At 33.6% G+C, this 24942-nt stretch overlaps 1 protein-coding gene and 1 pseudogene across 5 annotated transcripts in view; both read left to right on the top strand.

Moving 5' to 3' along the window:
* Window positions 1–24942, top strand: part of LOC145254863 (neuronal acetylcholine receptor subunit alpha-10-like) — a 443498-nt gene that overhangs the window by 311855 nt on the left and 106701 nt on the right. The window lies entirely within an intron of this gene.
* LOC145254935 (5S ribosomal RNA) lies at window positions 14508–14624 on the top strand (annotated as a pseudogene).

The raw sequence follows: 24942 nt of genomic DNA, 5'->3' as shown, positions 1-24942 counted from the left end.
CCCTCTAAAAAATTATTATTCTTTATAATCATTTCCACCCTTTTACGAAGTAAATTCTTAACAGTTGAGCACTGTCTGTGAAATAAAATTCGTTCAGTTGACGTAAGTGCTAGATCGCGACTTTCCAGTCGTTCGATCACTGTAGATCGTTCTTAATAACGTTTACACTTGTATCTGACTCTATAAATGTTAAATTTCAATTAATTCTCGTCGCGGTTGATGGTGGCTCTGGTTTATGTTCCTTGTTAATGGAGTCAGAGATGACTTCGCAGATGGGTTCAAATCCCTTGACCAGCGGCAATCGTGGCAATGCACTAATGATACCGAACGAATGAAACACTAGTGTCTGTATATGTATAAAAAAAAAATAATTATTTATAATTATATATATTTAAAGATCATGACATAAAGAATGTGTCGGAGTTAAAATCAATTTAGTATTACCTAGTAATGTGGGGGAAAAAGGCGTTAAAAAAACAATATGTCACACTGTTCATTTTGTTGAAATCTCGACCTTTCTACCATATTTACGCATTTCAAACGTGTTTTGTTTTTCTAACGGAATGATTAAAAAAATCATTCTAAGTATATATTTTGTAATACTATCATTAACCGGCGTGCCTCTTTTAATTAGGAGCACAGTGTAGTATAAGTTCTGATACTACACTTCATCTTTTCTATCTTCAGTCGGGAAAGAAATCTTGCTAGACTGAGACAATTTAGGGGGAGAGATTGCGTGTAAGTAAATAAGGACTTCAGTTAGTCGAATGCGGCCGTCATGGCAGAAAAACTTGACTCACATAGTCCTCAAAGATCCTGGGTTTAGCAGAAATGACGTAGAAGTATATAAAACCAGAAATTTTCATAAAAATAAGCCAACCTTTTAAGGGTTGGTTTTTAAAAGTGTGGTCTCTTTGGACACTGACTGCGCAAAGGGTCATGAAATTGTGAGAGCATTCGTCCGGTGAGGTTTTGAAAACTCGTTTGTCATTTCTGGATGACACTTGATGCGTTCCAATAAAATACGTTTTCTTAAATAAATATTGCCTTCAACTGAGCATGACTTGGTAATAATTCACACTCATTGAACACGTCGTGATCGGAAGCGATGTATTGTGATAAATAGATAAATATTGTTATCGATCTATAGACCGTTTTTTATAGATTAATATCATTTAAAATTGTTCGGTCAAATTTTTTTTTTCATCTGTATTTTTCTTAAGTCCTTTATTCGTTCTTCCTTGCTTTTCCCCCACTTTCTCTCTCCATCTCACTCTTTCTACTACACCACATATGTATGTGTATGTGTGTGCGTGTGTGTATCCATATATATATATATATATATATATATATATATATATATATATATATATCATATATATATTTATCAAATATATATATATCATATATATCATATATATATCATATATATATCATATATATATCATATATATATATCATATATATATCATATATATATATATCATATATATATCATATATATATATCATATATATATCATATATATATCATATATATACATCATATATATATCATATATATATATATCATATATATATATCATATATATATATCATATATATATATCATATATATATCATATATATATATCATATATATATCATATATATATATATATATATCTCATATATATATCATATCATATATATATCATATCATATATATATATATCATATATATATCATATATATATATATATCATATATATATATCATATATATATATATCTCATATATATATATCATATATATATATATATATGTATATCTATATGATATCAAATAGAAAAGGGAATTAAAAGTTTAAAAGTTCATCTCAACATATCCTTCAAATGTTACGACAGCTTTATCAAGAGAGAAGTTTACATGACAAAAATTCATCTTTTCTTTCTTAACAAACCCCATCTTAACTGTTGGGCAAAACGTTGAGACGAACTCTTGAAGTTTTCGGTTTTCCTTTTCCAATTTATTTATCTTATCTTATATATATATATATATATATATATATCCTTGGATTTTACTTGTACAAATGGAAATTCTATTAACTTTCTTGAAGTTTTACATTTGGATTTTACCGTCACTGGATTTTTTATCTTCCACCAGACTATCCATTCATGTGTAATCACCTTTTTCTTTACCATATTCCCTCTGCTTAACTTATTTTGTTTTCAAGTAAGATCTTTGACTTACTTGTTGTTTCATCAAATACTTCTGCATGCAAAATCCGATCCCGCATTTTGCTAATTCCTACCCTCTGATCAGAAGGAGAGTATTTCTTCGAAACTCCGCGGATTAAGGACTATCCATTTATCTAGTGTTTCCTTTTCAGATTAAATATGTTTTTAACTCATTTCAAAGTGTTTTTAACATATTTTATTAAATATATATATATATTTTATTAAATATATATATATATATATATATATATATATATATATATATATTATACACACGAAGTTTTTATTTATAATTCTAAATTGAAATGGTCCATACTAGGTTGAGCACAAAAATATAAACCCAGTAAATCCAATCTTTGCACTGTAGAATCATACCATATAATAGTAATTCATAACTGGCCCAGAATCGTTTGTATAGAATCGTTTGTATAGAGTCAAATGTGTACTCTCCCGCCTAAAATCAGACTAAGTAACTTGAAGTACATAATACTTTAAGAAAAAGTAGAAAATAAATATGACTTATAAATATCCCTAACCTTAAATTATCTCAGTAGACGGGGGTAGAAACTTGGCAAAAAATTAAATAAGTAAATAAATAGCAAAATTAAAATAAATAAATAAAAATATAAATAGGTTATTGTCGATGTTATTGAATTTGTGAGAAGGGAAACTTGGTTTAAAGCTGAACCGCACGGACAATCTTAGTGTTTTATAAAAAAGAAACATCGCATATTTACAACGAAACTGTACAGACCATTTAACTCAATATAAGTAATCCTTTTACTAGAAGGAAAGTAAAATTAGCACAAGGTTTTAAGCAGAATTATGTACCTTGGACTGTGTGTAATGAATACGAGAGCGATTAATCCTGAGGTATATACGATTAGTTTCGTACTCATATAAAGTAGAGATGCCCTAATCAACTAATTAGTGTACAATATATAATACGTATTAGTTTAAAATATATGAAGTATTTTATATGTAACTTTTTGTAACCTGTAACGAAAAAGAAATCTTAAACAATTAAAGTAAATACGCTAAAAATGATATATCTCTTCCCAGAAAACAAGGTAACCGCTTTTAGAATACTAAAAAATACGCTTAATTTATGGGATTAATTTCGTACCCACAACTTGAAAATGTGCCTCTCGGTTTTAACCCAATTAACATACAATATATAATAATATAGACTCCAAGTTTTATATATAAATATTTGGTAATAAACCAAAAAAAAATACAGTTTAACTCAATATGGCAACATTGATATGATAACTTTTCCCATTCAACATAGATGGCCAACCACAAAAAGTTTCCGCTGCTTCTTCAGAAATCTTCCACACGACATCGTTATTTATTTTTCTCTTTAAGAAGTTTCTGGTTTTTCTGACGGGTCCACGGAAGGAAATATTCAATGTCTACATACAAATAGTAATTGTTCCCTGTGAATGAAACAGATCTGTAAAAATCTAGCGAAGTTTGTTATTTTACAAAAAAATTGATTGGTAAGATGAATAAAACGTTGGACTTTGGAATACAGCAAAATTGTTGTTCATTTATATATGCTCTGTAGTTATTTTTTCAAACATAAAGCTTCTAGTTTAAAAAATGGATTGGTATACATATACATACCATATAAGTCAAGCCAATTTCATATGTCGGCAATCGATCCGTAAATTCCAAAAATTTGTCTCAGCTCTCGCTAGTTCTAAAATGCTGTCCAACAATTTTGGGGAAATTGCAGAATAATAGGAATCTATTTCAAACATAAAATATTTACGGCTCATTTTAGGGGAACTCAATACAAGTAACAAACTTTTTAAAATTAGAAGTTCTATTTGACGTACATATCCCCGACAAACTCACTTAGCAACAAAATCTAACCCCTTCACCGTTGAGGTCCCTAAATTCAAGAAAGCTTTCTACTCTAATTGTTTCTTCCCTCGAACAACTAGACTTTGGAATTCCCTTCCTGTTACCTGCTTCTCTGGATGTACTGATATGCAGAAGTTTAAATGTAACGTAAACGAACATCTCATTAATCTTTCCCGGGCATGGTCCCAAATAGTACCCCTTACGTCCAAGTGGCGATATTCCTTGTTAGGGGTGAAGTTGAATTTTAAAAAAAATATGAAAAATAATCGCAAAAGCATATTTTTTCATAAAGTCAATTTCTGTTGTTCGAATTGAGCTGAACATCTTACTAAACTCTTCAATATGTTTACTTTGGAGGGATTCACATTCTCGCGTAAAACAGCGGTTCCAAAGCATAAATTTTGCATGATGGATATGCTTCAGGTTGTAATTTCTTTTATGAAAAGAATTTGTTGAAACTGAAATCGAAATGCAAAAGATCACCTATAGGGAACCTTCTAAAGTATGATGCAACTACAGACCCAATATGTCCAGATAAAAAATCATACTCCAAATTCTTCAACATCAAATCATGGAAATACCACCTGTAATCATCGCGTTGAACAATTTTGGATACGATAAGTTTAATATGATAAGAAATTTACAAATTTTTGAAAGATGTAAATACCCCAATCCAACAATATATTACATATATATATATATATATATATATATATATATATATAATATATATATATTATATATATAATATATTATATATATATAATATATATAATATATATAATATATATATAATATATACATATAATATATATAATATATATATAAAATAAATATATATATATATATAGTGTGTGTGAGAGAGAGAGAGGGGGGAGGTTCCAAAAGTAATGCTTCATATTTTTATTCCGCCGAATAGATGAGAGGGGAATGTAAATTGCATTGTTATGATGACTGAATTTATGCATTCATGACCTGAAATTTCATCTCTTTCTTGCAAATAAAATAACCCCTATCATCGTACTTCATAGCTTTTCAACTTTTCTAGTTAAAAAGAAAATAGGAGACTTTATATATATATATATATATATATATATAATCTACCATTTCTTTCTCTCCTCTCTATCTATCTGCTAATATGTTAGCATATATATATACATACATATATATATATATAAAGAATATAAAGAAAGAGAGATAGAGCGAACGGTAGACTAATAAACAGTTCGATAAATATGAAACATAAAAATCGATATGTATTTCGATAATGACAAACTCGATAAGTGAGGACCAGAGGTCCAACTATAAAATAACAAAGCAATTATGCTGTTACCATCTGTGACTGGTGATGAGATTAACCGAATGTTCTCCTTTTACAGTTCCTCTTACCACGGCTTTGTTGCAACAATGTTGAATAGCGTTTTCACTGTGGCCTGAGTGTATGTCTACTGAACTCGCCATGAGATTGCAAAGCACGTCGAGAATCGGGATCGTTAAAAGCGGTACCGATATCCGGCATTTTAATCAACAGACGAAGACTTTCAGTGCAGCATAGAAAGTTTATCTTTGTTTAGCTTAATTGCTTTCAACGAGATAAGTACCAATTCTCTTTTAACAGTTTCTCCGCTGGCAGACAATATCTCAATAGCAGACATTGTGTGTGTGTGTGTGTGTGTGTGTGTGTGTGTGTGTGTGTGTGTGTGTGTGCGTGCGTGTGTGTGTGTGTGTGTGTGTGTGTGTGTGTGTGTGTGTGTGTGTGTGTGTGTGTGTGTGTGTGTGTGCGTGTTTGTGTGTGTTCTCTTCCATAAAATGAACTACTTTCGGTTATTAGAACGTAAAACATGTAAATAAATGAATAATTCCACAATAATAATTTTAACCACTATAAGTGACAGATTTTATAGCTCAGTTGAAAGAACATCGGATGATAAGCAACTGGGGAGTTCAGATCTCGAATCTCGCTGCGTTCAGCCACACTAATAAGATGCAGAGATGTATTAAGTGTAGCGAGATTTTGTTCACATTACACTTAAATGTACGCATGTTGAAACAGGAAATGGTAAGGTAATTCCAAAAACAATTGATTCAAGGAATTTAGATCAGAAAACTTTCGGACGCATAGAAACTTCTGCAGTTAAAGATTTTTGTTATCGTCGCCTTGTTCGGTCGGATTTACGTTCTAGGTGTATAAGTGCAACAGCTTTGTTGCATATATATATATATATATATATATATATATATATATATATATATATATATATATATATATATATAATGATCATGGACTTGTAGTTGTACATTGTAGGGTTGAGCCAGTTCCAGCTAAAACGTGTTTTATATCCACGGGGCGCAACTTCGTGTCGCACACACTTCAGATGTCATCATTCGCTGCGAAAAACGTGTGCTTGCTTGACATGCAGGTTCAGGAAGGCATCTTGCAGCAAGTTGCCGGTACACCATTACATCTATGGAGTACCGCCTTGTCACCAGACGAGTTTAAATCGTTTACCTTGGCTGCCGAGTGCTACACCTTTCCAAGGGGCGACGTGATTTTCGTCCGGGACTGCTTATTCAATGTATTCGCAGCTAACCTCTATATCTAGAAGTCACTACCCATATCCGTAACCGAGAGACCCGGTGGATGGGGGTTATCATCACCACACTATATATATTATTGTTGTTTTTTTGTTTTTTGTTATTCAATTTTCACCCCAAACAAAGCACAGTGCCATTTTGAATTAGGGGGCTACTATCGGGGACATAATTTGCGGAGGCATTACGAAGGGAGATGAGTAGAAGGATGTTTCTTCACATTACACTTGAAACCCCTGCATATCAGTACAGTTGGGAAAGCAGAATCCCGGAAGGGAGTTCCAAAGACTTGCAGTTCTGGGAAAGAAACTATTGGAGTAAAACGCTTTCTTACACCTAAGGATCTCTACTGTAAAGGGGTGGGACTTAGTTGCTTGTCGGGTTTGTCGGGGGTAGTCACGTCGATGAGGTACAAGTGCTTGTAGATCGTCAGAGCATTCACCATTAAAGTATTTGTAGAACAAGCAGAGGGATGCAACATTTCGTCGATGGGACAGAGTCTGAAGCCTAGATGACAGTTCAGAACCTATTAGGTTGGCGACTCTCTTTTGAACCCTGTCCAGGAGTGGAAGACAAGCAGCAGATGCAGCAGCCCAAATGTGACAACAGTACTCCATACATGGGCGAATGGTGGCCTTATAGAGGTACAGGATACTTTCAGGCGTAAGTAATTTTCTAGCACGGTAGAGAGAGCCCACCTTCTTTGCAGCAGCCTTGGCAATGCTCTCAATGTATGTATTTCAGTTCATGTTCCATGTTAACGTTAGGCCGAGGAGTTTAAAAGAAGTACTTTCATGCAATGTGTTCTTGGCCATTGCTTTTGATGGTAGAGAAGGTTTCTTGTAGTTATTGATGGAAACAAGCTTAGTCATGACAGCACTGAATGTGACCATCCATTTTTGTCCCCATTCCACTACAGATTGAAGGTCATCTATCTATTTATCTATCTATCTATCTATCTATCTATCTATCTCTATATATATACTAGCAGGAAGGCCCGAGTTTAATAGGGATCAACAAATTTTCTATGCTATCACACTGTTATTATCATTAAAATCAGTAAAATCGCCATTTTTTCAATCAAATCGATTTATTGCTTACTCTTGTTGAGGAACCAACCACGGTATAACGGCAAGAAGCTTCACATGCCTCCCCACAGTGACTTAGTACACAATAGATCGTAATCTATATTGCACAGTAGAGAACATACTGTTGATTATATAAAAGGATTTTATATTTGTCTGGATAAAAACGAAACGTTGATGTACTCATAATTTGGTTGGTTCCTTCCCCCCCCCGTCGCGTCCGAATACTATTTCCTTTATTCTCTTCATATATATATATATGTGTGTGTGTGTGTGTGTGTGTGTGTGTGTGTGTGTGTGTGTGTGTGTGTGTGTGTGTGGCACTTTGTGTGCATGGGTGAGTGAGTAAGTTCTTATAAACTCCGAAACAGTTGGGCCGAATGTTTTGAAATTTAAAATAAATGTATTTGATGTATCTGAGTGTGTTCTAAGATAGGTTTTGCGTCGAAATGCTTACAATAAGTATCACAAATCGATAATCGAACAAATCTTTTTTTTAAGAAAGAAGTCCCATTTTGAGTCAAGGTAGTACTTTTAAACAAGCTAGCATCACAAGTGTATTTAAGAATTTGTTTTCACCGCACAACCAGGAAAGCACAGTGAATAAAATCAACAGTAGTTTTTTTAATAAGGAAGGGGCGCGTAGAAATAAATGCTTCTGTTTAGAGTATAGTTAAATCATAATACTTGACTTTTGTATTTTAAACTTTCATTCAAGTTGTTATATAAATATCATTTTATAAAATCAACAGTATGTTCTCTACAGCACAATATAGACTACAATCTATTGTGTTCTAAGTCACTGTGTGGAGGCATGTGAAGCTTTTTGCCGTTACACCATGGTTGGTTACACAACAAGAGCAGGCAATCAATCGGTTTGATAAAAAAAATGGCGATTTTACTGATTTTAATGATAATAACAGTTTGAGAGCATAGAAAATTTGTTAATCCCCATTAAACCCAGGCAACATCGGGCCCCCTTGCTAATATATATATATATATATATATATATATATATATATATATATATTAGTGTTGGGACGATTATTCGGAAAAATCGGAGCTTTTTGGGGTATCGGAATCGGAAAAATTTGAACCCATTTACCGATGTCCAAACCGATTCCTTTATTATCTTTTTTATTTGATTTTGGTTTAAGAAGTGTTTTTTTACGTTTGAGAAAATATTGGCACATTTAAGATGTGTTTTTTCACAGTAATCGGGAGAAAATAATTTTATAGTTAAATATTTAGAGATTTATAAAGAATCGAAATCAGGAATTTAGTACGGAATCGGTAATTGTATCGGAATCGGGAAAAATATTGGTATCGTCCCATCACTAATATATACCTTTGATTTGCTGCTATGCAACACAAACACCTATCTATCTCTCATATATATATATATATATATATATATATATATATGAGAGAGATAGATGCTTTGACTTGATTTGCTGCTATGCAACACAAACCCCTATCAATCTCTGATATATATATATATATATATATATATATATATATATGAGAGAGAGAGATAGGTGCTTGTGTTGCATAGCAGCAAATCAAAGGTGTTGAATAGCGGAGTGTTTGTACATATCGGGGACGACACAGAACGGGGACGGATAACGACATTTATAATAGAGAATGATACACTGCGACGGCTGTGATGACAATTCTTGTGGACTTCATCTTACTAACAGAAGAGATATAGATGTGAGGAGATGTGTGTGATAGACAGTTCTTTTTAACACATAGGGAATAGATGCATTATTGAGGCGGATTCAATTACACTTTTGAAAACGATAGACAAAATCATATTACCTCTCAGATTGAACGATGATAAGACAAAGAGTTACAAATTACATGACGACATTTATTCCAGCTGGTTATGATGATGATGATGATGATGATCAGGTATTCGAATGCCTTTCAGAATTACATTGTCTTGTATCCTTTTTTTTTTCGCTTCCGAAAGGGGATTAGCTAACTCTCATCCTCTGACTGATTTCGAACCCTCTTAACTGAATATATAAATTTTTCTTTGTGACGTCAAAACGTGCTAAGACTTATGAATGTTTTTCACGTGGGTTTTACATATTACATATGTCGCCAACACGCCTTTTGACAACACAAAATTCCTCAATCCATTGTCTATTATTCCTAACTGACCCATCTTTGCTTTATAATTTTTTCTACCATAATGGGATCGCATCAAAATAGCAATATGTATTCACTTTTAACTTTTAATTACTGGGTTCAATTCTAGCCTTTTCCTTTAATAAATATTATTTCCAACTTATTTACATCGTTCCTCTAATTACTGGGATCTGTCCCTTTCAATATATGACATTTGGATCACTGTGATGGAGGAAATGATGGTTTCTTTCTAGCATAAAAGCAATCGCCCACCACAAAATGAATTAAGTATTTCCAATTATCAGGATATAAAAAAGAAATGGAAATAAAGAAATACTCCCACTTGATCTACTATATAAGTTAACCCACTATATCGTACATGTCAAATTTTATAGCTTTTAATAAAGCATCTAATGCCAACTACTGGGGTTCCAGATATCGTATCTTGCATTGCCATTAGTGACACTGATGTTTTCTAGATACGACAAAACGTATATATATATATATATATATATATATATATATATATATATATATATATATATATATATATATATATATATATATATATTAGTGATTGGTACATACGGATGTTGGACCAAATAAGCAACTAACACTTTTGGTATCAATCTTTGAACATATTGTAAACAATCAAATCTCAACATATTTTAATGCTTTGTTTATTATTTGTCATACTAGCCTGGGTGTTTGGCGTTTCCCGGGTATTTGGATGTGTGTGTTAAGCAAAAGAAAAATGGTAGTAGGCGGGCAAGCTCGAACACGTACCACGTAGGAGGAAAAGAACTTGCAAAAAAAAACGTGGCATCTTTGCTGTTCGTCCAATAGCCAAACCGGAAGTGACAAAGGTTTAAATTAAAGTAAGCCCATCGAAAAGAGTTTATAACTTTTAAAAATATCGGGAAAAAATCGATCTCCCCCTGTAGAAAATGCCCAGTTGAAGGTGAAAGAAGTAATGTTTTTGGCCAATTTTTCGATATTTGTCATCCGAATGGTCGAGCTTTAAAACGATACAAACCTCGTGAACATCCGTCGCCTCTTTCAAAAGTTTTAGGCAGATATTCAAACATATATGCATACATTTAAACAGACAGGTGATATTTATATGTTAGAAGATTATGATATGCTTAATTAAAATAAATTTCTTTTACAAATATTTAAAGACATGAAAAGCTTTTCCTACAAAAATGGCAAACCTTACGGACTTCCAAAGAGGCCAAATTGTTGGAATGTGTAAAGCAAGTGCTAGTGTAACAGGAACTACACGAATGTGTAGCGTTTCAAGATGCACTGTCTCAAAAGTAATGACTGCTTTTAAAAGCACAAGTCTGGCCGAAAGATGTCTGAAAGAGTCCGTCGGTCTCTTAAGCGGATTGTTAAAGATCGCAAGACCACGGCTCCTAAAAATCACTGCAGAGCTCAATAAACATTTGCTGGACCCAGTTTCTACAAAAACCTTCAAACTTGGTCCCTCGGGCAGTGAAAAAAATGTGATTTTCTCTAATGAATCATCGTTTTCCTTATTTCCGACCACCGGCTGAGTTTACGTTTGAGACAGCCGAAAGGAGCATTTCATCCAGACTGCCTTTTCCCAACCGTAAAGCATTGCAGGAGTTCTGTGATTATTTGGGGTGTTATTTCTTGGAAAATCGCTTGACCCATGATTACTCTTCATGGAAAAATTAACAGTTGAGACTATTTCGGAATTTTGAGTGACGAATTCATCCTATGGTTCAAGAATTGTTTCTGGAGAGGAACGTCATCTTTCAAGATGATAATGCCCCAATCCATATAGCTAGAATTATTAAAGATTGACACAAAGAGCATTCCAATGAATTTGAGCATCTGATTTGGTCCTCACAATCCCCAGATCTCAACATTATTGAACATTTATAGTCGATTTTGGAGATTCAAGTAAGAAATCGATTTCCGCCGCCATTTTTTCTAAAAGTACTGGAGGATGTTTTAGCTAAAGAATGAAAACAATTCACTATTTGTATTAATCAATACCTCAGAGAATTGAGGCTGTAATTTTAAATTTTGTTGATTTTTAAGGTGTTTCTTTTATTTTGTCCAACCCCTGTTATATATAACCATTTTCATAATCAATATTTTAATATTTACAATACGTATGTTTTATCTTAATCCAAACCCAATGACGTAGCTCTATGAAACTCACCAATCAGTGATACAGTTATAAACACCGAACTAAAGCTAAATTTGATTTCCCGTCTTACGCTATAATCTATATAAATAGAATAAAAATAGTATGACAAAAATTAGCTGTAAATATAAAGTGTATCAGCTGTAATAATAAAAATTATAAAAAGAGAATTGTTAAAACTTTTTATTATGGGGAGCATAAACTCATGTTTAAGTCCACACTAATAGTACTTTTATCTGGAAAAAGTAATTTCAGAAGAAAAAGAAACAAAGCAAAATACATAATCGGACTAATATAATAGTGAAAATTAAAAACCAAGAAATAGGCAACTTCAAATCAAGTATCGATATGTCACACCGATTGCTATTTGGATCTGAATTCCTACACACACACACACACACACACACACACACACACACACACACACATATATATATATATATATATATATATATATACATATAATTATATATACAAGAGGATTTTTTAAAATTGTAAATCTAGATAACTATGAAATACTAAAATATAGATGACTATACACTATTCTATAATAGATAGAGAACAAAACAAATCCTTAAAATAGATCTGTATACAAACCTGAACGAATGGTCAATTATATATAGGCCTAAAAATATAAAGGACTATACTAAAACTTTTTAAAATGGACGATTAAATAAATGCCAAAAAACACAAAAGAATTATTCAAAAAAAATCTATGACTCTATAAAAGCCTAAAAACATAACGGAAATACAAAAATACGAATACTCTACAAAAACTGAAAACATGGCCAAGTATATAAATATCTGAAAACCTATAAAACTATATAGAAAACTAAAATAAAAAAGGGATAATTATATCAAAAGAAATGAAAACATACGGCATATCAACCCCCTTAGATCGAGTTTTGTAAAGGGAAAGGAAAAATAAACAATAACATAAAAATAAACAATGAAAAATAACATAAAAATAAACAATAAATAATAACATATATGTTTGGTGCGTTTAAGGTCAGAAAGCCGGTATCTTCAGATAGCCTAATCTGGTAGCACCATTGAAAACAGTATTATACAAAAAATATAAAAAACGTAAAACCATAGAGAATTATACAACTTGAAAACTTATTTTAAGATCAACTGAAAACCGATATTATTTTGTATATTTTGGGATCCATTCCTGTTTTCCCCGTTTTGTCATAGGTTTATGTAAGATAACATATGTCACGGTAATCCCTACTAAAATAGGAGTTATGAAGAATTCATCACCGCATTTTTCATGTCGGCATTCACAGAGTAAATTTCGATTATCTTAACATGCTGATCGACCATGTAACACTTCAACGCGGGAAGTGCGATATATTTTCTTTTGCATGTTCTTTTTGCGTGGGGGGTCTCCTTTTTCATGTTTGGCACAACCATGAAAACGCAGACCTACTGGAGAGTCGATTATTCCTGAACGTTATCGTTACGCAGTATGTTTTTATAGGCAACGATCCCTCTCTGATGATGAAGACTAACGCCTTCTTTTTTATTGGGGGGGGGGGAGATGGATTTTAACTGTACATCTTTTCAACATTATTACTTGGTCCTCGGGGGTGGTTGCCTTGCCAGTGAGAGTCTTTACAAATATTTGTATTCATGGCGACCCCCACAGACACAATTCCACAGAAATATGTAAGCAAATAAACACGCAGAGACATGCGCGAGTTAACAACCTAGATATCACTTCCACGACATCATTTCAACTTATCATCCTCACCTGGTTATCTCGAAATCAAAAATAAAAACGTTTCATCCGCCGTAAACAGAAAACATACCCACACACACATAAATATAAACACGCGCACAACATCATAACCCTTTAGCCACACACGTGCGCACACACAAATACAAAGAAAATCACTAAATGTAAAACATAACACGTCACAGTCGGGTAGGGATAGAATTGAACGAGTGAAGAAAAACAGCAAACGATTACAATAAATGCCTAAACAGACATACATAACTGTTAAATTTTTAAGTAATCGTAACGAAAAAAAAAAAAAAATAGTATGCTCTGTGTCTCAGCTTCAATATATAAAAAGTAAATATATTCCTGGCAAAAGTACATTAGGCGTGGTAGTGACTATGTACTACTCCTGTCTTCGTAACTCTTCAACTTTTTCAATTCAAAAACATGTAGGAACGATAATCGTGTATGTGTATATATGTATGTGTGTGTGTGTGTGTGTTTGTGTGTGTGTGAGACAGAGACAAAGGGAGAGAGAGTATTCTGTTAAACTAATAAACGAATATTATGAATTTTAGATTATATAGATATTATATATATATATATAATATCTATATAATAATATATATATATATATATATATATATATATATATATATATATATATATATATATATATATATATATATATATATACAATACGGAATAATCACGTTGACACACCGGTTCTCGTCAGATCACCGAAGTTAAGCAACATTGAGCCTGGTTAGTATCAGATGGGTGACCATTTGGGAATTCTGGGTGCTGTATTTGCTCTCCGCTTGTCTCGGCATTTGTTTCCAGTCGTCCTGTACTTCACTTGCCACTGGTATTTAACAATGTCGTCTAAGGATAGGTGTGGTTGGAGATTGCGCACCTTCTGCCTCAAAAATTTCACACGCAAGCAACCCTTCGTGGGTACCCATAGTCTGTCCAAGACTGAAGGAGCCTGCTAAATATATATACATATATATATATATACATATATATATACATATATATATACATATATATGCATATACATATATATGCATATACATATGTATATACATATATATGCATATACATATGTATATACATATATATAAATATATATGCATATATAAATATATATATGCATATATATATGTATATACATATATATGCATATATATATGTATATACATGTGTATATATATATATAAATATATATATGCAGATATATATGTATATACATATGTATATACATATATATACAAATATATGCATATGTATATACATATATATATATGCATATGTATATACATATGTATATATGTATATATATACATGTATATACATATATATGTATATACATATGTAGATACATATATACACACACATATATATATATGCATACACACACACACACACACACATATATATATATATATATATATATATATATATACTAGCATTTCATCCCGTCGTTGCCCAGGTGTTTGGATATGTATGTTGAGCAAAGAAAAAAAAATGTAATAGTAGGAAGGCAGGCTCGAACCCGTACTGCGAAGGAGGAAAAGAACGGGAAAAACCTGACGTGTTTGCTGTTGCGACCACTGCCAAACCTGAATTATGTAGGTTTAAATTAAGGCTAGACAGTCGAAAGGAGAGGATGACTTTCAAAAATATCAGCGAAAAAAGCGACCTCCCCCCCCCCATCTGTAGAAAAGTACCTAGTTGAAGGTGAAGATATTAATGCTTTTAGCCAATTCATCGATATTTGTCGTCTAAAAGGTTGAACTTCAAAACGATATTGACCTTCGTAAAATTCGTCGCCTTTGTCGAAAGTTTTAGGCAGACATGCAAACATTCATACATACATTTATATATTGGTAACTAAAAATTTTCGACCCAAACCAATTAAAAATCTTGCCTTATCTCTGAATACGCTTTGTGCCAAATTTCAAATGTTTAGACTAGAAATTGTGTGAGTAATTTAGTAGAGACCGCAGAGGTCAAATTTTTTAAAAACTTTGAACCCTATTATGTCCCCTTAACATCTATTGTTTTCGGATCAAATCAAGTTATTAAGTTAGCTCCATGTCCAAGGAACCTAAATCTAAAATTTCAATTGCTTATACCCAAAATTGTCGGAGGAACTCGGTAGAGTTCTCAAAGGTCAAACCCTTTAACAGCCAAATTTCTGGCCGAAAACCGATCACATAGATTTTTCAATTTTTTTAGCTTCGACCCCTATTATGACCCCTTAACATATATGGTTTTGGGCTCAACTCATGTTATTAAGTTAGATCCATTTCCAAGGAACCTATATCTAAAATTTCAAGTGGGTAGACCCAAAATTGTTGGAGGAGTTTAGTAGAGTTCTCAAAGGTCAAATCGATCACGTAGATTTTTCCAAATTTCAGTATCCTGTATATCAAATTTCGAGTCTGTAGACTAAAAATTGACAGAGTTATTGCGTAGGGAAATACACACACACACACACACGCACGCACACGCACATAGAGACACGTTCACTTTTATAGATATACTAGAATTTCAGCCTGGCGTTGCCTGGGGGTTTGGAGATGTATGTTGAGCAAAAGAAAAGCGGTCAATTTTTTTTAATTTCGACCCCTATTATGACCCCTTAAACTTTATTGTTTTGGGCTCAAATCGTGTTATTAAGTTAGATCCATGTCCAAGGAACCCATATCTAAAATTTCAAGTGTGTTGACCCAAAATTGTCGGAGGAGTGTGTGTGTGTGTTTATGGGTTAAAAGATTCGGAACTTTATGTTTTTACGTGATGGACCCCTTTGCATTTCATTTAATGAAACCGAAACAAAATGATGACGTCACCGATTCTAAGGCAACCATTGGAAATCCCTACTGATCACTTAATACAAATAAATACAATTTCATTAATTTACGAAACTTAAATAAGGATTAACGCGGAAATGATGCTCATGAATTATATTTTTTTTAATATTTACATGCATATGTAAACACAGATAAGTTATTTTTAAGCATATTAAAAAAGAATACTTAATATTTTTAGTGAGCAGTAAAATTTCCCCGGGCAACGCCGGGAAACGGGGCCTACTAGTTTGTTAAAATTATCATGTCAAGTGATTTGATATCGTTTAGTTAAAATCAATGAGTATGGTACATATTAATGAGAATATTCCTCTGCATACTAATTTTTATTTGTAAACAGCTATATAATTTATATATATTATTCCTTAATTGGGATTCATTTTTGAGATGAGCATTATATATTAATTTATTTTTATTTCGGACTATCATTCTCATCTTTATTAGTTGTGGTTTTTGATCTTTTATTGGTTTTTGTTTATTCACAACGTTTCGGCCAACTATTCCTCTGGCCTTCGTCAGGTGGTAACCGCGACGGATAGGAACTTCGAATCTCCTAACTGCATTCTCAGCCATCACTGCCATCCGTAGTTGTTGTCGTCTCACCACATTTTGGCCAAGTAAACCTCTGGCATGCTTTGGGTGGGATTGAAACCGCTATCTTCAGACAATGTTCATCTGGAACTGTAGAGATTCAACGTCTCTATCAACTGCGCCACGGGCCCGGAAGTGATGGCTGAGAATGCAGTTAGGATATTCGAAGTTCCTATCCGTCGCGGTTACCACCTGACGAAGGCCAGAGGAATAGTTGGCCGAAACGTTGTGAATAAACAAAAACCAATAAAAGATCAAAAACAACAACTAATAAAGATGAGAATAATAGTCCGAAATAAAAATAAATTAAGCTATATAATTATTAATCTATTTAAATGAAAAATACACGTCCCAAGATGGGTATCAGCAATAAATACAGTATTATTTTTAAGCAGGAATATTTTTTTCCCTTTCTTGCAAGGCATGGTACAGATTCGATGGCATCCTCGTAAATGGCAATATTTGCAAAAAAAAAAAAATGTCCACGCGACTCATCCTTTTAAGCAGAATGCATATTTCATAATTCATAATGATAAGTTCAATAGTTTAGCATTGCACCAAGCACATGCATACTCATATATTATTTCACCGCCTAATATACTCGTATGCAAAAAAAATAATGTGTTCATGTTACGCATCCTATTTTATAGAATACTAGCATTTCGGCCAGGTGTTGACCGGGTGTTTGGAGATGTATGCTGAGCAAAAAAAAAAAAAAAAAAAAACGGTCAATTTTTTTAGCTTTGACCCCTATTATGACCCCTTAATATTTATTGTTTTGGGCTCAAATTATGTTATTAAGTTAGATCCATGTCCAAGGAACCTATATATAAAATTTCAAGTGTTTATACCCAAAATTGTCGGAGGAGTTAGGTAGAGTTCTCAGAGGTCAAATCGTTCAACTTTTACCCTTTAACAGCCAAATTTCTGGCCGAAAACCGATCGCATAGATTTTCCCAAATCTCAGTACCCTGTATGTTTACAAAATCTCAGTATCCTGTATGTTTACAAAATAAAGAGAATGTGCCGATTCAGTTGATAGTGGATACTTTATAGTTATATATATATATATACTAGCAATGGGCGCCCTGCGTTGCCCAGGTGTTTGGAGATGTATGCTGAGCAAAAAAAAAAAAACGGTAATTTTTTTAGATTTGACCCCTATTATGACCCCTTAATATTTATTGTTTTGGGCTAAAATTATGTTATTAAGTTAAATCCATTTCCAAGGAACCTATATCTAAAATTTCAAGTGTTTAGATCCAAAATTGTTGGAGGAGTTTGGTAGAGTTCTCAAAGGTAAAATCGTTGAACTTTGACCCCTTAACAGCCAAATTTCTGGTCGAAACCCGATCACATCGATTTTCCCAAATCTCTGTACCCTGTATATCAAATTTCGAGTCTGTAGACTAAAAATTGACAGAGTTATTGCGTAGGGAAATGTACACAGACGCACACACACACACACGCACGTTCACTTTTATAGATATACTAGCATGGGTGCCCGGAGTTGCCCGGGTATTTGCAGGTGTATGTTGAGCAAAAAAAAAAAAAAGCGGTCAGGTTTTTTGTTAATTTGACCCCTATTATGACCCCTTAATATTTATTGTTTTGGGCTCAATCACCCTTCTACGTGTATATTTTGTAATTTCATCTAACAACACACTGAACACAAGTACTGGAAAAAAATGAATTGAACTTGAAAATTCCCCCCAAAACGTTTAAATTCATGCAAACCCTCCCCCTCCAAAAAAAGTCACAATCTACTGTTTGTTGGCTAGTACGGTTCATCAGGTTAAAAAAGTTGTCAAAGAAGGAAATTTTTTTAAATATAATTAATAGTGGTTAATTAGTTTCCTGCAAAAAATGAATGTAATAGAAGCATTTGCAAAAAAAAAAAATAACGTTATAATTCTGAAAGTTATGAAAATAGGGAGGGGTGTCTCAGACAGACAATTTGTATTATTCAATTGTATTGAGATGAGTATTATTTATTAATTTTATCATCTTTTCTTAGTTGTTTCACGACGTTTCGGCCAACTATTCCTCTGACCTTCGTCAGGTGGTAACCGCGACGGGATAGGAACTCTGAATCTCTTGACTGCAATTACTGCCTTCCGTAGTTGTTGTTGTCTCACCACGTTTTGGCCAAGTAAACCTCTGGTCGGCTTTAGGTAGGATTGAAACCGCTGTCTTCGGGGCCCGTGGCACAGTTGATAGAGACGTTGAATCTCTGCGGTTCCAGGTGAGCATTGTCTGAAGATAGCAATTTCAATCCTACCCAAAGCCGGCCAGATGTCTTACTTGGCAAAAACGTAGTGAGACGACAACTACGGATGGTAGTGATTGCAGTGCATTTTTAGCAAATCCAAAAGAAAATTCAAGTACAAAAGACAGATTTTGCAGACTGGGCCTCGGCGTATTAAGTTAGATCCATTTCCAAGGAACCTATATCTAAAATTTCAAATGGGTAGACCCAAAATTGTTGGAGGAGTTTGGTAGAGTTCTCAAAGGTCAAATCGTTGAACTTTGGCCCCTTAATCGCTAACTTTCTGGCCAAAAACCGATCACATCGATTTCCCCAAATCTCAGTACCCTGTATATCAAATTTCGAGTCTGTAGACTAAAAATTGACAGAGTTATTGCGTAGGGAAATGTACACAGTCACACACACACACACACGTTCACTTTTATAGATATATAGATAGATAGATAGATAGATAGATAGATAGATATCTACTAGCATTTCAGCCCGGCGTTGCCCGGGTGTTTGGAGGTGTATGCTGAGCAAAAAAAAAAACAGTAATGTTTTTAGCTTTGACCCCTATTATGACCCCTTAATATTTATTGTTTTGGGCTAAAATTATGTTATTAAGTTAGCTCCATGTCCAAGGAACCAATATCTAAAATTTCAAGTGTTTAGACCCAAAATTGTTGGAGGAGTTTGGTAGAGTTCTCAAAGGTCAAATCGTTGAACTTTGACTCCTTAACAGCCAAATTTCTGGTCGAAACCCGATCACATCGATTTTTCCAAATCTCTGTACCCTGTATATCAAATTTCGAGTCTGTAGACTAAAAATTGACAGAGTTATTGCGTAGGGAAATGTACACAGACGCACGCACGCACACACACACACACACGCACGTTCACTTTTATAGATATGCTAGCATGAGTGCCCGGCGTTGCCCGGGTATTTGGAGGTGTATGTTGAGCAAAAAAAAGTGGTCAATTTTTTTAACTCTGACCCCTATTATGACCCCTTAAACTTTATTGTTTTGGGCTCAAATCGTGTTATTAAGTTAGATATATGTCCAAGGAATACTGAAAATATGCAATTTTAAGAAAGTAGTATATGAAAATGCTGAAACCAATTTATTTTTGTTTTCCTTGAAGGAGATTGTACTCGTTAAAATGTGATACTCATCAGGAACATATTTTTCTTTTTTTAAAGAGATAATATTTTGTTACGCTATCGGTTTTCCTCCTCACGAGATGATAGCTGAAAGAGCGCTAGAGAAACTTCCGCGTATTTTATTTAAAGCTTTATACAAATTTTGTACCTCCAAACATTTATTTGAATAAAGGGTAGTATCTGTTCTGATGCTACACTTAGTCAATTGTGTCCTAGAACAACGAGGACAAAATTCTTCTATACTAAAGCATTTTTGTAGTTTTGTTCCAACCCAAAGTTCTCCCCTTCTTGGGTAGGTAGATATATCTCACATTAAGAATCGACCTTGTGTCAAAATTTGGTCTTGTAGAAAGGCAAGGACCATGTTAAAATAATGACGTTATTATTTAACAACCATTCTTAGTATAGGGAGGGTGGGACATAATTAACTATGCTGCACTTTAATCTAACAATCTAATGAATACAGTTACTGATAAAATTAAGTTAACTTGCAAATAGTAACTACTCTAAAAGTTTGAGTATCTTACCCACTCTCCACCCTAAAAAAATGTCACGAAAGGCAAGATAAGTCACCCTCCTACGTGTATATTTTGTAATTTCATCTAACAACACACTGAACACAAGTACTGGAAAAAATGAATTGAACTTGAAAATACCCCCCAAAACGTTTAAATTCATGCAAACCCTCCCCCTCCAAAAAAAGTCACAATCTACTGTTTGTTGGCTAGTACGGTTCATCAGGTTAAAAAAGTTGTCAAAGAAGGAATTTTTTTTAAATATAATTAATAGTGGTTAATTAGTTTCCTGCAAAAAATGAATGTAATAGAAGCATTTGCAAAAAAAAAATAACGTTATAATTCTGAAAGTTATGAAAATAGGGAGGGGTGTCTCAGACAGACAATTTGTATTATTCAATTGTATTGAGATGAGTATTATTTATTAATTTTATCATCTTTTCTTAGTTGTTTCACGACGTTTCGGCCAACTATTCCTCTGGCCTTCGTCAGGTGGTAACCGCGACAGGATAGGAACTCTGAATCTCTTGACTGCAATTACTGCCTTCCGTAGTTGTTGTTATCTCACCACGTTTTGGCCAAGTAAACCTCTGGTCGGCTTTAGATAGGATTGAAACCGGTGTCATCGGGGCCCGTGGCACAGTTGATAGAGACGTTGAATCTCTGCGGTTCCAGGTGAGCATTGTCTGAAGATAGCAGTTTCAATCCTACCCAAAGCCGGCCAGAGGTCTACTTGGCAAAAACGTAGTGAGACGACAACTACGGATGGTAGTGATTGCAGTGCTTTTTTAGAAAATTCAAGTACAAAAGACAGATTTTGCAGACTGGGCCTCGGCGTATATCAGCAACGTAAAAGTTGTACGTGCTTTTGGCCAGTTTATTTGTTGCTGTTTTACGTAAACTCCATTTCACTGTCAAATTGAACAGTCGGGAAAATATACACATTTTAATATGAAACATAAAGGAATAGACAACAACTCGAGAGAATATGCAAACCGCCAATCGATAAAATATATACATTTAGATGTGGTCGTGTGTCTGCGTGTTCCTATGCGATCGATTTCTAATCCGTGCTCTAAATCTACATATATTGTACATTAATTTCGAATAAGTGAAACTATCAGTAAAAATATTGAAGTGTTCGGAGCTCTTTGTAAGTAATCTTTGTTTTTCAAAATTCTTAGTCTGCGGTCGCCCTTTCTTTATTGTAAAAGACAGCCGAACAGCTTGAAACGAAATCATTTAAATTGACGTCAATTGCAGGCTTGTAACATCGTCTTCTGGGAACTGCAACCGGCAATAAAAGTTTAAGCCTGCCGAACGCGGCGTTGTTATCTTGAAACTAACACGAATTGAGCCATTCGTAAAATGTGCGTCCAGCGATAAAAATGTTGTTTCATGCTTAAGCGTGACGGATGCAAATTTTATTTTTACAAGTAAAGATTGATTGACCGCGCGCAGAAACTTTTGTAAAGATGGTTGGAAACGTGACGGCTCAGCGAAAATGCAATTTCCAACTTACGTATGACAGATCAATGAAATTAATATCTCAAACTTAAGCGTCACACATCGACGAAAAATCTATTTTAAACTTTAGCGCGACAGATCAACGAAAATGCTATTTCCAGTTTAAGTGTTATAGATCAACAAAAAATGTTATTTCAAACTTGAGCGTGACAAATCAACGAAAATACTATTTCCGGTTTAGCGGGTCAAGAAAAAATGTTATTTCAAACTTAAGTGTGATATGGTAATCTGGGCTTTCGTAGGTTGAATAGAAAACATGATCGCCCGATTTGGGCATTTCAAATTGCGAAATCCGTATATAGGAAATGAAATGTTTTAATAGTTTTTGACGCAAAAAACTCCAACCGTTTTGTGTGTTTTTAAAATAATTAAAATAAATAAAATTAAAATAACATTAAAATAAATGAAGTTCTTTCGAAAGATTTAGATAATAAAGTGTCGGAAAAATGAAAAAATATTAAATGAACGAATCGCTTTCAAAAGATATCAGTAAAAAATTAACTAAAAAAGATCAGACGCAAAAAAGTCGGTATTATATATTTCTTTATTTCTTTTTCTTTTTCTTTTTTTTTTTTTTTGTTAATAAAAACTATTAAAACCTATTTTGTTTCCTATATCCGGATTTCGCAATTTTAAGTTTCCAAGTGACATCAGCATCGGGCAACCATGTTTTCTATTCAACCTAAGGAATCCCAGATTGCTGAAACATGACAGTGAAAAAAACTGATATTTCATCCTTAAGCGTTATGGACCGACTAAAATACTATTTCAACCGCAAGCGTACGAAACCCAATAAACGGTTATTTTTTTATAATTCAAATGACAGAGATGGACCAGACGACGGATAGAATTTCTTATAAAAATGCGAGATTGCATCGAAAATTAAACGAAATTTATAAATACTTTATTTTACTTGCAATTGTTTAATGCTGGCGAACTGGTGATTGCGGTGTAATTGCTTATGGTGTAGACTGTGAATGTTCCGGCGTATTATTTAACAAGATATTCCGTGTCGCTAGCCCAGAAGGGGCTTAATATTTTATACTTACCGATTTTATTTTCTAACACTCAGTGCAAAATATATTTGCTCTCTCTCTCTCTCTCTCTCTCTCTCTCTCTCTCTCTCTCTCTTGTTCTCCTATTTACTCGTCTCCCTAAGTTGGAAACAAGGAAGGTAAAATCCAGCTTGCGTGAGATTATTCCAGCATATGTAAAAATAGGCACTCTGGACTAGGACAAAGTCAAAATTACGTAAATACAGAAAATTTTCATTCTCTAACCAAGTACAGAACAGATATTACACTTTGAATTATTTATTTCCTTAAAAAAAATATGATGCTAAAATTATGCAAATGAGGCACAAGTTTCTCAAAGGTGTCGCGGTGTTGTTGGTCAACCTGTATATCCTGCTCTTAACGCATTCTGAATCATTTCTGCCAGCATTTTCCCTTGCTGTTTTTCACCATTTGTACATCACTTCCACTTCAGTAGACGCCACAATACCATACTTACTGCGTTACTTTACTTAAAATATCCGCAATGGTCTAAAACCAAATTATAATTTATAAAACAGAAAAACGATGTGGTTGAGGGACCACCAAAACATGTAAAAGAACAAAAGAAAAAATAACGAAATGCAATTAATGTCAAGTTAGTAAGGCCTTCGCAATTTTTTCTAATCATAAACCGCCTACTGTTTTCCGGTTTGTTTTAGAACCAAAAATAAACAGGACAATCTCTAAATGGGAGTGTAACTTAAATATGAAGTAATGAATAGGAATGTGGCTTACGAATTTTTTCAAGATAAAGAGTGTACACATATGCAAGGCAATGTTTGAAACGTTAGAAAATGATCTCCAGTTTGTAGTGGAATGGAGAAGTAAATAGATGGTAAAATTAAATGCTACTAAGATTGAGCTCCTTTCCTCTGCCAACTACAAAAATCTTTCTCGGCTACCGATCGCCATGACAACTCATCGTTCAAACTCCTCGGCTTAACATTTAGAGACAACATAAATTGGAACAAAGACATTGAAGACATTGCAAATGCTGCTGCAAAGAAGGTGGGCTTCCTCTAATGTGCTAGAAAACCACTCACACCTTCGAGTATCCTGTATCTCTACAAAGACATCATTCGCAAATGCACGGAGTATTGTTGGGCTGGTGCAACTACCACTAACCTCTACCTTTTAGATAAGATACAAAA

The sequence above is a fragment of the Euprymna scolopes genome, chromosome 30, assembly GCF_053919585.1.
Source record: "Euprymna scolopes isolate OS-2025 chromosome 30, ASM5391958v1, whole genome shotgun sequence".
NCBI classification, from domain to species: domain Eukaryota; kingdom Metazoa; phylum Mollusca; class Cephalopoda; order Sepiida; family Sepiolidae; genus Euprymna; species Euprymna scolopes.
Note: the sequence above shows the minus strand (reverse complement) of the source record. Positions and strands in the feature narration are given on the sequence as shown.